The following is a 14,461-nucleotide window of genomic DNA, read 5'->3' as shown; positions in this document are numbered from 1 at the left end:
TTCATATTAGAACTATAGATTATATGAGAGATCTAAATCATTGGTTATATTATATATGATATAATATAAAGTTTATATTATATGAGATATAATATATTTGTAATTAAATTTATATTAATTTTATGTTATATGAGATATAATATATATTAATTAAATTTATATTGATTTTATTTAATTTAATTAATATATATATATATATATATATATATATTAATATATTTAAATAGAATAGAATAACTCCCTTGGGAGTTATTCTACGTGGGAAGGATGGGGAAGTTATTTGATAACTTCCCCCTCCATTGTTGAGATTTGTTTTAAAAGAAAATAAAAAGAAAAGTTTTTTTTTAACAGCAAAAAACAATCTTACGATCTCTCTGTATCCCAACAAAAGAAAATTCTCTCAAAAGCTTCTTCCCTCACCAAAAATTACAGAAGCCCACAACTCTCTGTGATTCTTTACTTGGAGAATAACGAGGAAGATTTTGTGGTGCCAAGCTTGGAAGAAGAATTGAATTGGTTCTACAAAGGTCAGTTTATTTTCACCTTTACCATGAAAAGCATGTTTATTATTTTTCTTTGAATTTATTGGTTTCATAAATTGAATTTCACTCGCACGGGCGTTCATAAGCTTTCGCTTTAGGAATTCCATTCCTACATCTTCAACCTATGAGAAGGTTCGTCTCAGAATTTGAGAAAGAGATTAATGCTTAGAGCCCTCACTATGAAAGAACTATTTTTCTCGACCAGTAGGTCAAGGGTCGAGTTCCTTTGCACCTTGAAGGCGAAACTTTTTTTACTTGTCTTGGTGTGAACCAAAGAGTCTTTTGTTTTTTTTTTTTTTTTTTTGTATGAATATTCTACCCTCAATGTGAGAGGATGTACTTTATTTATAGGGAAAATAGATGGTTACATAGTAACTAACAGCCTATTAATGAATAACAAATCTTAACTAACAAAAGAGTTAAGATATAACAGAAAACTAGATAGCAGTATATTTAGTAGATTTAGGCTTATTTGATTTACATCATTCCACCCCCTGAACATCAAACTTGCCTCGAGTTTGCTATGAAAGTTGAAATTCATCCGATGCATTGTAGCTTCTAAGGTCTGCTACATTGAAGATTAGACTGATGTTAAATCCATGCGATAGTTTAATTGTGTAAGCATTTTCTCATATTTAACAAGTATTCTACATGGGCCAATCGGTTTGTCTTTCATCTTTCCATAGGTTCCAATCGAGAACCTCTTCTTCCTCAAATATGCCATTACAAGATCTCCAACTTGGAAATGGACTTCCCTTCTCTTCTTATTCTTTTCTTTTTTATAGGACTTAGTAATCTTAGTGATATGGTCAATGACTTCTGTGTGAAGTTTCTGTATTCTTTTAGCTAACTGTTCAACTTCCTCTTGGATTTCTACTTCTTTAGGTAGGCTAGTTAGGTCGAATGTCAACCTTGGTGCCTTGGTGTAAACGATCTCAAAGGGGCATTTTTCAGTGGTTTTATTCATCATATTGTTAAAAGGAAATTCTGCTTGTGGGAGAACCATGTCCCATTGTCTAGGGTGGTTTCCACTAAGGCAGCAAATTAGATTTTCCAAGAACTAGTTAGTTATCTCAGTTTGTCCATCTATTTGTGGGTGAGCAGTGGTACTAAACTTCAAGGTGGTGTCAAACTTCTTCCACAATGTCTTCCAAAAATGGCTAAAATATTTAGTATCTCGATTAGAAACTATTGTTTTTGGGATGCCATGTAGTCTAACAATCTCCATAAAGAAGAGAGTGGAAATGTGCACTGCATCTATGGTGTTTTAACAAGGCAAAAAATGAGACATCTTGCTGAATCTATCCACCACAACCATAACCGAGTTGAAGCCCCTTTGAGTCTTAGGTAGACCCACAACGAAATCAATTGACAAATCCTCTCATATGTTCTTAGGAATTGATAGAGGAGTGTAGATACCGACATTAGATGAAAATCTTTTTGCTCTTTTTCAAATAGAACATCTTTTCACAAAGTTATTAATGTCTCGTCTAGCTTGAGGCCAATAAAACCTCTTTATGACAATCTGAAAAGTCTTTTCTTAATCCAAGTGTCCAGCTAGGCCTCCCGAATGAGCTTTTTTTATGAGGGCTTCCCTTAAGGAAGTATAGAGAATACATAGTTGGTCTCCTTTGAAGAGAAAACCTTCCACCAAATGATAATCTCTATCATGGATATAGGCAATACAATGACTCCAAATCTCACCAAAGTCTTCATCAGTCTCATATAGCATTGGAAGATGGTTAAGGGCTGTAATCTCAACAAACAGCACAGTTAGAAGAGTCTCTTTTCTGCTTAAGGCATCTGCAACTCTATTTTCTTTGTTCGCTTGATGCTTGATTAACAAATCAAATCTTTGGATATAAGATACCCATCTAGCATGCATCTTGTTAAAGTTTTCTTTGGGCTTGGAGATACTTCAAGGAGAAATGATCAGTGAGCAGCACAAACTCTTTAGATAATAAGTAGTGCTCCCATTGTTTTAAGGCTCTAACAAGTGCATAAAGTTCCTGCTCATATGTGCTCTAATTTTGCCTAGACGAACTCAATTTTTCACTAGATAATTCTACCGGATGACCTTCTTGGGAAAGAACAGCACCAATTCCCACTCCACTAGCGTCTACTGCCACTTCAAAAGGACTGTCAAACTTTGGTAATTTGAGGACTGGTTGGCTAGCAAGCTTTCTTTTGAGGGAGTTAAAATTGTGCTGCTATTTTTCTCCCCAATAAAAGGCTCCCTTCTTCAAACAATCAGTCATAGGAGCGAGCTAAAGTTCTTAATAAACTTTCTGTAAAAAGATGTCAGGCTCATAAAAGCTTGAATCTCCTTTACTGTTTTAGTTACAGCTTCCACATTATTTTCATCCATCTTTACTTGATTTTCAGATGTAATAAAGCCTAGGAAAGATATTTCTTCCATGTAGAAAATACATTTCTTCAAATTAATGAACAACTTACTCTTTTGAAGGGCTTCAAAAACTAGCTTCAGGTGTTTGCATATGGTCTTGTTCATTCTTGTTATAGATTAAGATATCATCAAAGTAGAGTATCATAAATTTGTTTAAGAATAAATGTAACACTTTATGTATCAATCGCATTAAGGTACTTAGAGCATTTGATAAGCCAAAAGGCATCACTAACCATTCGAATAACCCCTCATTAGTCTTGAAGGTCATCTTCCACTCATCTTCTGACCTTATTCTAATTTGATGATATCCACTTCTTAGGTCTACCTTTGAAAAAAACAAGAGCTCCTCTTAGTTGATCAAGGAGATCAGTAGTTCTTGGAATAAGGAAGTGATACTTGATCGTTATTTTGTTGATGGCTCAACTGTCTACACACATCCTCCAGTTGCCGTCCTTCTTTAGAGTTAATAGGGCTAGTATGGCACAAGAGCTGATGCTCAGCTGAATATTCCCTTTTTTCAACAAATCTTCAATGTTTTGGTGTAAAAACTCATACTCCTTAGGACTCATTCTGTAATGAGGAAGGTTGGGAAGAGAGGAGTTGAGTATCAAATGAATAATGTGCTGGAAATCTCGAAGAAGAGGCAATTCAGAGGGCTCCTCCATTATAGGTTGAAATTGGCTCAATAGGTCTTGCACCTTTAGTGGAATCAAGCTGGAAATTTTTGTAGTATAAGGGTCTGCAATAACAAGTCCCAAAATATCAGATTCTTTAATTTCTAAAAAAAAATTTCCACCTACAGTGATGAAAAGATGACTTTCAACCTTATTTTGATTGAGTCCTTCCTCATTCTTCTTGCTTTGGGGCATCAACACAATCTCCTTGTTCATCCATTGGAACTCATATGTGTTCTCTCTCCCCTTATGAATAGCTTGAATATCGTATTGCCATGGTCTTCCAAGTAAAATATGGCAAACATCCATATCCAAGACATCACACCCAATTTGATCTTTATAGGTCCCTCCAATTGATAAAGAGACTGAACAAACCTCATTTATGTAGGCATCACCACCTTTCTTGATCCACCCAATCTTGTAAGGACATGAATGAGGCTCCGTTTTCAGCTTAAGTGCAGCCACAAGCTTCTTGGAGACAAAATTTTCACTGTTGTCGTTGTCAATGATCACACTGCACACTTTGCCTTGGATGGTACATTGGGTTTTGAAAAGGCTATGCCTTTGTTGGTGAGAGGTGTCACTTTTTGGAGTAATTAAGAATCTTTGCAACACACATGATAGCCTCTCTCCATCATTGGGTTCTAATACTTCTTCTTCTTGAGAGAGATCCTCTTCTTGTTCTTCAACATAATCTTCATCTTCTTCAAGAATAGCCAATATCTTTCTTTTAGGGCAAGCATTTGAGAGATGGCCAGTTTGACCACAGTGGAAACACTTGCTTAAATTTGCCTTTGATAGGCATTTTTTGCTTGCTTCTTTGCATTTGTCTCATTAGTTTTATCCTTCTCTTGATCTTTGTTATAACGAATCATAGAGGATTGATCAGTTGCAGTCAATTTGGAACTAGTGTTCCATTGTCCCCTCCTTGTATTTTTCTTCAAATTCAACTCAATAGTTTCTTCAATAGATTCTGCATAGGTAATAGCATCATGAAGATTTAAGAAAGGTTTTAATTTACCTTTTCTTTGACATCAAACCTTAATCCTCCTACAAATCGTACAATAAGGTGCTGCTTGTTCTCCATTAGATTGGTTCTTGCACCCAAACGGTGAAATTCCTCTATATAATCAGCAACTTTTCTTGCTCCTTCTTGGCAATTATGATACTGATTATAAAGAGTTTGATCATAATTGAGAGGAAGGAAATGTGTCTTCGTTAATTTTTTTATTTTCTCCCATGAAGCAATGGGTCTCTTCCTATTTTTTTGCCTAATAATCTCGAGTTGTTCCCATCAAGCCAATGCTCCAGCCTTCAGCTTTAACACATCGTAGCTTGAAAGATCAATTTTCATCTTGTATTCTGTCGAATCTCTCTTTCTTTCATCAAACTAACGTATTCTGTTCTAGTTAAAAAATTGCCTTTCTTGCAGCTCATCATCAGAGGAACTCCAATCTTGAGGTTCTTGATACATTTTTTGGCTTCTTGGAAAATGATTTTGATAGTCTTGAAATGGTATCCTTCGTTTCTGGACATCATATCTCCTTTCTTAATGATTTCTTTCAGCCCTATGAATTCCAGCACCACGGATGCCACGCTACCTTCAGTCACGAACAAGTTCTTAATCTTCTTAATGAACATCTTGAGGAGGTGTCAATGCCTTTAGTCTTTACAAGACTTCTTGAAGTGTACTCTCAATTCTTTCTCTAGAAGCTTCCATGGACAGCAAGCATCTCGAGGTAGTTTTTTGAGAGAGGAGGGGTTTTCCTCTACCTTTTGGTTTTGAGCAAGTTGCTCTGCTACCACCAGATTAGCACGTCGAACAGTCATTTGGCCCAAAAACTTTTGGCGCTCTGATACCAATTGGTGTGAACCAAAGAGTCTTTTATTTATTTTATTTTTTTTGTATGAATATTCTACCCTTAATGTGAGAGGATGTACTTTATCTATAGGGAAAATAGATGGTTACATAGTAACTAATAGCCTATTAATGAATAACAAATCTTAACTAACAAAAGAGTTAAAATATAACAGAAAACTAGAAAGCAATAGATTTAAATATAACGGAAAACTAGAAAGTAGTAGATTCTATAGATTTAGGCTTATTTGATTTACATCATGTCCGTAGGCCGAGACTTTCTTTCTCTCTATCTCGTGCTTTTCTTCTAGCCTGATTGCACCTGGATCATGCATATTCGTGTGAATGGGGATATGGGAATATAGAAGAAGGTGAAATATAGTGAAAAAAAAGTGAAAAGTTTTGCAATTTTCTTGACTACAATGGAGACTTCTAGCTAACCTCTAACTCTAGGCTTTCTCTTTGGAAAGACTACTACGTTAAGAGATAGTTCGCCCTCTGACTTTGTATCTTCGTTTTTACGCTTGAGGCACTGACTATTTGGTCTTGTTTTTATCTCAACTTCTCCTTCGTAAACTCAATCAACTTCCTTCTTCGCTTCCTTACTTATGAGAATATTCTGAAAGAGAGATCTAGCCGGCAAGAATGCGGACAGACAATTGGCTGATAAAGATAAAGAGGAAGACTTCTCATGACATCTTTCGGCAGTTGTATTCTCTATTGTCGAAGCAAGATCAATCGTTTTAGATCGAACAAATGAGGAATATGAGCCCTAGGCTTTCCTTCTTCCCGATACGATAGAGACATCAAGAAGAAGGAGAAGATCAGGAAGTTGTCTCTTTTGAGGGAATTGTTATTTCTACAAGTTGATTTGATTTCGATTCTAGATAACTATGACCAGAAGGAAGCCTGATTTTGGTAGCATCGGGTAGATGGAGCAAGACAAGAGGATTCCACTCTTTGACGTAAAGGTAGTCGCTTGAGGAAGTAGAGGGGGGATCTTATGTAGCATTATATATTTCATTCATCGTTATGGCAAGACCAATACCAGAAGCTGTCGATCTTCATCTTGCTTTCATTTTTCGATCAGGATGGGACAGAGTAAACTTGGTGAGAACCTTCTCAAGTCAAGGATACCAATTAGATAGGATTATTAGGGTGGATAGGATTCTTCCTTATTCAACTTTCACTTATCCACTACTTCGAGAAAGATGTTCCTTTATATAGCTCGATATAGTTCTTAATCCTATATATTAGATCTAACTTGTTTATGGCTCCGAAGTCATCGTCTTCTCTGCAATTCTTAACACGTAGAAGGAGCTTTTCTATCTTCTCAACTCTCAAGGAGCCTCCGTTAAGATCAAAGAGGTCTGGGGAGGACACTCAAAGAATGACTAAAGCGACTGAAAGTTCACCTTTTATCATCTAGAGCTTTATTTTAGGACCACTAAAAGACTCCTAATGGATCGGTCCTCAATCCTCTTCAATCTACCATATGAATCTTTAGGCTTTGTCTTGGATTCCCTTTCTACAAAGACTACAAAGACTAACATCTTTTATTTCGAGACCTCTGAACTTGTTTATCCATTGAATTGATGTTAATAGTTCTGTTATTCTTTGTTCATTCTTTGTTGAATCTATTCAAAAATGGGGAATCTTTCTTATATTGACTCGAATAGTATCAGAATAGCCACAGAAAGAGAACTTCCTTTGGCAACATATCTCCCATAGAGCAGTCTAGACTCGGGCTCATGAAAGCCGCTCCTATTGAAGCTACCGATTTCTGTGCCACTGACTATGAAACTTATCCTTTAACAATAGTTTCGACCCCATACCATAGGCTTTCTCTTTCTTTGAAGTCTGTCGTAAATTCTATGCCCTTATCCTTTGTTCATTGATCAGGATCAAGTCGCTTTGCTTTGCTAGGCTTGATCTTTCTTCACAGTCTTCCTTTATCCTCTTCTCGATCCAAATTTTGTCGAGGTTGAAGGGACCAGCAGTCGGCAGTGGCTTTTCTTGTTCTCCTTGCAGTGGTCTTAGAGTTGCTTTTTAAGCTCTTATGCTCACAAAACGAATCGGTCAGGGAGAGGTTATCCGCTGAGAGGTCTCTTGCACCAGTTCTAAAAGATCAACGAATACCTAGCCATTCCTTGACTCGCTACGCAAATAATATGCTTTCTTGTCATTAATAATATATTCAAATATGGCTTCTGATGCATCGAGCTACCAGCTATCTTAGCTTGAGTTTCGATTTTAGTTTCGAATTCAAGTCTGAAACTTCCTCATTCAAGTGAGAATGCTAACTTCTTCTTCAATGGAATCGATAGCTCTCTCCGTATATCTCTTTGCTTTCATTCCTCAAGTTGGTGATTGGTTCGAGAGAGAGATGGAAAGCTTGAGTTTTTAACTCTTGAAGGTCTAGGATAAAAGTCAAAAGTCTTAGAATATAGATAGGTTCTCACCGGGACGTGGAAATAGAGTATGAAGAAAGGCCGATGGAGATTTCGTCATCGACTTCTCTTATGAGGCATACTCAACAACTGAAGAAAGAAGAAAAGCAAGGGTCGCAGATCAATCGAAGAAACCTCTCTGAGTTTAGCTCAAGCTTCTTCAAACCTCTGTCTGGCGTTAAACCACTCCTTATTCATTGACTCCTCTTCGCCCCTATTGATCCTTTATCCTCTCCTTCGGGTTGGTTAGCACCTATAATAGTCTTGAGACTAATCACCAAAGGTGTGGGAGATCCTCCTATTTCCGTTCCCCTTATTTTATCCCTTGTTCGTCGATCACCAAGTCATATACCATATTCAGAATTCATCGCTTAGCAACTCCAAGACCAACCTAGAGGATAGTTTCTCATTTTAGAGTCAATCATCAAAATGGTGTGGAATAGATAGATTTGAGTTCGTCGGCATCTCGCCTGGCATATTTCTTTTTTAACCAGGCAATCAATATTAACTCATTTAGGTAGGATCCACCACCTTCATCCGCCTTGCTCCTTTCGGTAGAGCGCCTTTCCTTGATCAAGTGAGAGAGTGAGTTTGTCCCTACTATTGAATCCACCATTTCTAACTTCTTCATTCAATCTTTGAGAAAATCAGAGCTTCTAAAAAAGAATAGGACATCAAACTCTACAGTAGAATGAGATGACGCATAGGAGAATGAGTCAAGCTTGCCTCCGGAAGATCCGGAAGTCGTAGGTAATGACTGCTTTCTTAGCAAAATAGCACAAAAAGCAAGGTTTTGACATAGGGAAGATGGAAAAAAGATCTCTTTTGACCTTGTTCATTGATTTCTCGTTATTCAATCAAAGTCTAGTCCTTCAAAATGTAAAAATGCAAGAAAAAAGACGTGAAATAGCAACTTTTCCTTTTGGATTCATTTTCATCTTGAATTGCTTAACATATGAATTCTGAGATTTCATTAGACTCCTTAACATGAATGTAAAAAGAATACTTTTCTAACAAAGGAGGATGAACTCATTCATTCCAATCATAGGACTCTGGACTATTAAAGTTTTTTAACAATGTTTCAGACTTTTTCGGACCACAGGTTAATATAGATAGTTCTTCAGACCACATCGTACCTTTTAGACCGCAGAAGGACGAGTCTAATTCCACAAGTTAATATGGATTTCTGACTTCAGAGGATGCTCAAAGAATTTGAGAAGCAATTGAAAGTTCACCTTTGAATGTTGGTCCTAAGGACCCATTCATTCCACAAGTTCCAGAGGTCCTAAGGAAATTCCTTCTTCTCTCCTTTCTTCTTTATTCTCTTTCATTCGTAACTGAAATCGAAAAGGTTAACATATCTTTACCATCTTGATCTTAAAGAGAAAGATAAACAAAGGGGAAGGTTTTGATGATGAAGAAACCGAAATTCTTATTCAATGAAACTTCTCACTTTCTGGAGGCTGGATGGAGAATAGAGGAGAAGAGATAAAGGTCAGAGACTGAGTTTTAGGTAGCAGTCTAAAAGGTCAAATGTAATTAGTAGCCCTTCATAAGCGAGAACTCTTTTCAGTCGAGATAGGTTCATATTCTCAAAAGGACTGAACAAATCTATCCTCTCATCCTTTTACCCAGACTCTATCAAAAAGGAAGAGGATCAAATTTGACCAGTGGGCTTGGATGGAAAGGTCTCAGGGTTGTGGGTTGGCAAAATAACTTTTCAAATAAGTCCAGACAGGACCCACAGGTGCGAAGGCATTTCTAGGACCATTATCAAGAGATCTTCTGAGATATTCAACATATAGCTAACCTTCCAATTGGGATTCATTATTGAGTTCAGGCTTGGGTTGGAGAGATAAGATCGAGTCGAATAAAGGCTCAAATAATGATCTTTGTATTGAAATCAGAAGGTTCATAAAATCAAGAAGGCGTGATTTCTGACGAGGATGGCGATCGAAAAAGAAAAAAGAAAAAAGAAAGAGGCTCAATTTGAGGCTCCAACTCATTCTCATTTCGGACCTTGGGAACTCCTGACTCACCCTCGATGAGGGTCAGACCTTGTCTAGTCCTTGAAAAATAGTGGGATTCGTGGAGTGAACAAAGGCTTTTCGTGATCGATCCTTATGATATAGTGTTATGTAAGGATTCTCCTTCAACTTATCAAGAAAAATCTTGGCATATGCTTAAGATAGGTCGATCGGTGACCTATGTAACTAAACCCATATTGGGGAAAGCACATTTGAATCTAATAAGATTTGAGAATCATAAAAAAGGTCTCAACACAAAGAAAGATTAGAATCAATACCTCGAAGGGAGGATCAGAACCTTGATTGGACGTCGTGGATAACCTCTTTCATCTCTATCTCTTCTTCTTCGTCTTCAAGATAAGCTCATCTACTTACTTTGATTTGACTTTCAGATGATGAGGATAGGATTGAAGAGGTCTTGACGATCTCCTTGAAGTTTGTACAGGCGTGGCTTCAGGTAGAAAGACAGCGATTGAAAAGTCAATTAATCACCACCTAAATCACTTTTCTAAGCAAAGAACCTCTCGTACCTTCAATTCTAAATTCATCCTTTATTGTCAATAATATCCTCGACTGGCTCATCCTCTGCCTCTTCAGCCTTTCAACCTTTTAGCCTTTGAATGTGATAAATAAAGGAAGGATTCTATCACAATCACATGCCTTTAATACCGGATCAAAAGTTGCAACCTAGAAGTGAGTTTTCGAGCGAGAAAATGAGGATTTTGCAAGTAAAGGTGCACAGAATTAGCAAACTCATTAGCAAAAATGAAGAAAGTGCTAGGTTTTGACATAGGTTCAAAGAATATTGACAAGAAATCATTCAAAATCAGTCAAAAAAGATCTTTTATCATTATTGAATCAAAGTCTAGTCCTTCGGACCGTAAAAAATGAAAGAAAAAAGCCAAGGCTTCGAAGGCGCGAAGCGAAATGACTGTTAAGGAGTGCATTATAAAATAACTCGGCTTAAAACAATAGGGTTCAAAGAAACTCAACTAAGAAGGAGAGGAGAGGGACAAAACGACTTAAAATATTCTTCGAAGGAGCCCTTATATCTAGAAATAACTCGACTCCAAATGAAAAGGGTCGGTTCAAAGAAACTCGACTAAGAAGGAGAAGAGAGGGGCGAAGCCACTCGATTGAGGTTAGGAAGGAGAGGCGTGAAGTGAATTCCATATTCTTATAAGGAGCCCTTATATTTAGAAATAACTTGACTCTAGAAAATAAGGATCAAAGAATATAAGAAGAGTTTTCAAGCGAATTACTTATTCTGCCACTTAAAAGGATTGCATTATGAAATAACTCAACTCAAGAAAATAAGGACCAAAGAATTTGAGAAGAATTTTCAAGCAAATTCCTTATTCTGCCACTTAGAAGGAGTGATTTGAGTCGTGACGAAGATGAAGGATTCAAGAAACCAAGGAGAAAAACCGGAGAACAACTGATTCACACGTAGAAAGGGACCACTTGAGGTTTAGGAGAGGGACGGGCAAAGATGTCATTTTAGGTCCCACCTCACCTGGGTCTTCATTATCATGATTGAAAGGGAAAGAAGAAGTTTGCCCATGAATGAAGGAAACCCATGAAATTCATTAAGGAATCAAAAGAAAAAGGCCAAACGGGTAAAGAATTTACGAAAGAGGACTAAAATTCAAGATCAAGGGGTTTCCATCCACTTTTCAAGGTTTGACTCCGTGTGCATATCCTTTATTCTAAGATGTAGTCATTGTGAATCACATGGAATTCGGTGTATGAGGAAGGACTCCACACTCGACTAGATGGATGATCTCAGGCTAAGGCCCACGTGTCCACATCTCATCTGATTAATACACTTTCTATTTTAGGAAATATGCAATCAAACCTCGAGTTGATAGGCTTTACTTAGTTGATGAGTGGGAATCCACGTCTTCTTCCATCCAATCCGCATGTAAGACCATGCATTAGAGAGAAGGTCGAAATAGCCAGCCACAATCCTAACTGCTAATTAGATTGAATCAAAAATTAGTTATTGGTCTGGTCTGGTGCTGATGCTTCCTTGCTTTGGCCTATCCCACGGTGGGTAAAATGCAATGGTAAGAAAGACGATCGCGCGGTAGAAAGCATCTTTATCCTTACTCTTGAAATCCCATTTTGCCTTCTTTCAAATAATGTCAAGAGCAGTCTGATACAGAAAGCAAGCAATCCAGAGAGCTGGTTCAATCGGGTAGGCTTCCCCCAGGTTTGCCCTAATTCTAGAAGTCAGAATTTCATTACTCTCATTGATCCTCTCTTGAAAACCAAGTTGGGCCTCTTTACGACCCTTTCCTCTTTAGAAAATAACTCTCCTCAATTAGATTTAGCCTAGTTAGACTTAGTCTGCCCCTGCGCCCTACTTAGTTCTCACTTCTTAGATCTTCATTCGCTACGACCTTGAATCCTTCCCTTCGAGGCTAATTTTCATCCTGGGATTCATCTTCAAGCAGAAAGAGAATCCAATAAAAGAGAAGAATAGAACCCTGCCAGTCCTTCATGATTTGAGAATGAGATGGGTGAGTGAATTAAGACTTCTTTCCACTTGTCTATCCACTACAGAAAGAATAATTGAATAGGTCCTTATCAATGAGATGCTCAAAGAATATTAAGAAGAATTATCAAAGTGACTTCCAAGGTGTGAAGTAGCTCAACTAAGAAGAAGAGGCGGAAAGAATTTACGAAGAGAGGAGTGCAAAAAAGAAAGATTAGACTTTCACCTATGGTCCGAAGGATTTTCCAAGCTAGATTTTCCTTTTCACATTCAGCTTCGAAAGGTTTCAGACTGAACTGATGCTTTTCTTATGAAGGAATACTCCTTTTTAACCAATCCACTCCCGTAGGGGTGAAGTCTGAAAGGAATTCTCAGGAGTAAGAGCTTTCCTAGTGCATTAAGACCAAGACAAGTGATTGGGTAGAAGTTCACTTTCTATTGAATTAAGTCAAATCTTGTTTGCTTTCAAAATGAGAGCTTGTGCACATTTATAAGAGTGGTTCTTCCACCTCACTAGCACTGCCTATTCCAGCTCTAACTCTAAGAGAAGATGGACCACGATAATGCCTTCAAGGTCTTTCGATTTCTTTGTTGATGAGGCTCGATGAAATTGAGCTCGCTTTATCCAGGATTCCTCTTTCTTATGACTCAAAAAGCTAAGTGAAAGATCAGAGAAGAAGGTCCTCTGTAGCTTAATTAGTCATCTTTCTTGCCTCGTTCTCTTTCTTATCATAGAGAATAAATGAGTGAACGATTGCTATAAGCTTCTTCAAGAAAAGCAACTGAACAAGAGGTGCAAGAAAAAGAGAAAGGGATGTCTATCCTAGTATAACCTCTGATCTTCTTTATCTTCTTATAGGGAGGAAACCTCTTTTCATTTCCACTATCTTTTTTAAAGAGAATTTCCTATACTCTTGGGCCTACACCGTAGAGTGGGCTTCTTCTTCTTCTCCTTCTTTTCAAGTGCCAATCCTTTTGCCATGTGCTGTGATAGGCTTTCCTTCCGTCCTCTGAACTTTTCCTTGGATAGACGATCTATTTTTGGTTGAAGGGTTCTTCCTTTCTTTCTCTTCCTTTCCTAAGAGTGGAACAGGTCCCATGGAGCGGTAATTTCATAAATGAATAAGCAAAAGCAATGCAATATGATAGCATCTCAAGGGGAAAGCCGCTTCGGGGCTCAAAACAGTACTATTTAAGCTACTCTATCCCGTAGATAAGTTGAAGGGAATAACTTAGGGTAGGAGAGGTTGTATCCATGAGGAAGCAAGATAAGGATGCCTTGGTCCCTCAGGGCACTTTCGTTTTACCCTTGTTACTCGTACACACGAAGATAGAAAAATAGGCCCACTACGCGGTAAAAGGGGTCGATTCTCTAGGTCTAAAACCTTTCAAGAGGTATGAGACATATTACTGATATTAGTGAGAAAACAATTCCAGGTAATTTCTTCGAGCCAATAGAGTGAGAAAGTCCAATCCCGCTTCTTCTTTGTCAACTCATCTGGAGCTTTATTTTAGCTTTCATGCCTAATTTGATGTGAAAAGAAAGATTCCAACCAAGGAAGAGGTTCTCCTTTTTTCGCAATCATTCATCACTAGAGAACCTCATCCCATTGGGAAGGGTGCTAAGTCGCGAGAACACTCTTTTTAGAGTCCTAAACGCATTGAAAGACCAAACCACTCTACTTGGAATCTTCAAATTCACTCTTCTTCAATTGGATTTGCATTTTCTTTTCCTGGGGAATTTTGACACCGACCCTTTCAGATGAATGAGGTCTTAGGCTCTCCCTTTTTCTGTGACTCGAAAAGCCCTGTGCCTCCAAAGGTAGCCCACGTAGCGGTGAGAATATCTCCCCCATAAAAGAGGTCTTATGATCCGGTATTGTCTTACTATTCGATTCATACTATTTATGTCTTCTAGAATCGGGCTAGCGCTTGAATTAAAGAGGTCTTGTACAGAAGAGTTGGGAAGGCTCAAAGAATTTGAGAAGCATTTCTCTAAGAAA

The sequence above is a fragment of the Cucumis melo genome, chromosome 6, assembly GCF_025177605.1.
Source record: "Cucumis melo cultivar AY chromosome 6, USDA_Cmelo_AY_1.0, whole genome shotgun sequence".
Lineage (NCBI taxonomy): Eukaryota > Viridiplantae > Streptophyta > Magnoliopsida > Cucurbitales > Cucurbitaceae > Cucumis > Cucumis melo.
Note: the sequence above shows the minus strand (reverse complement) of the source record.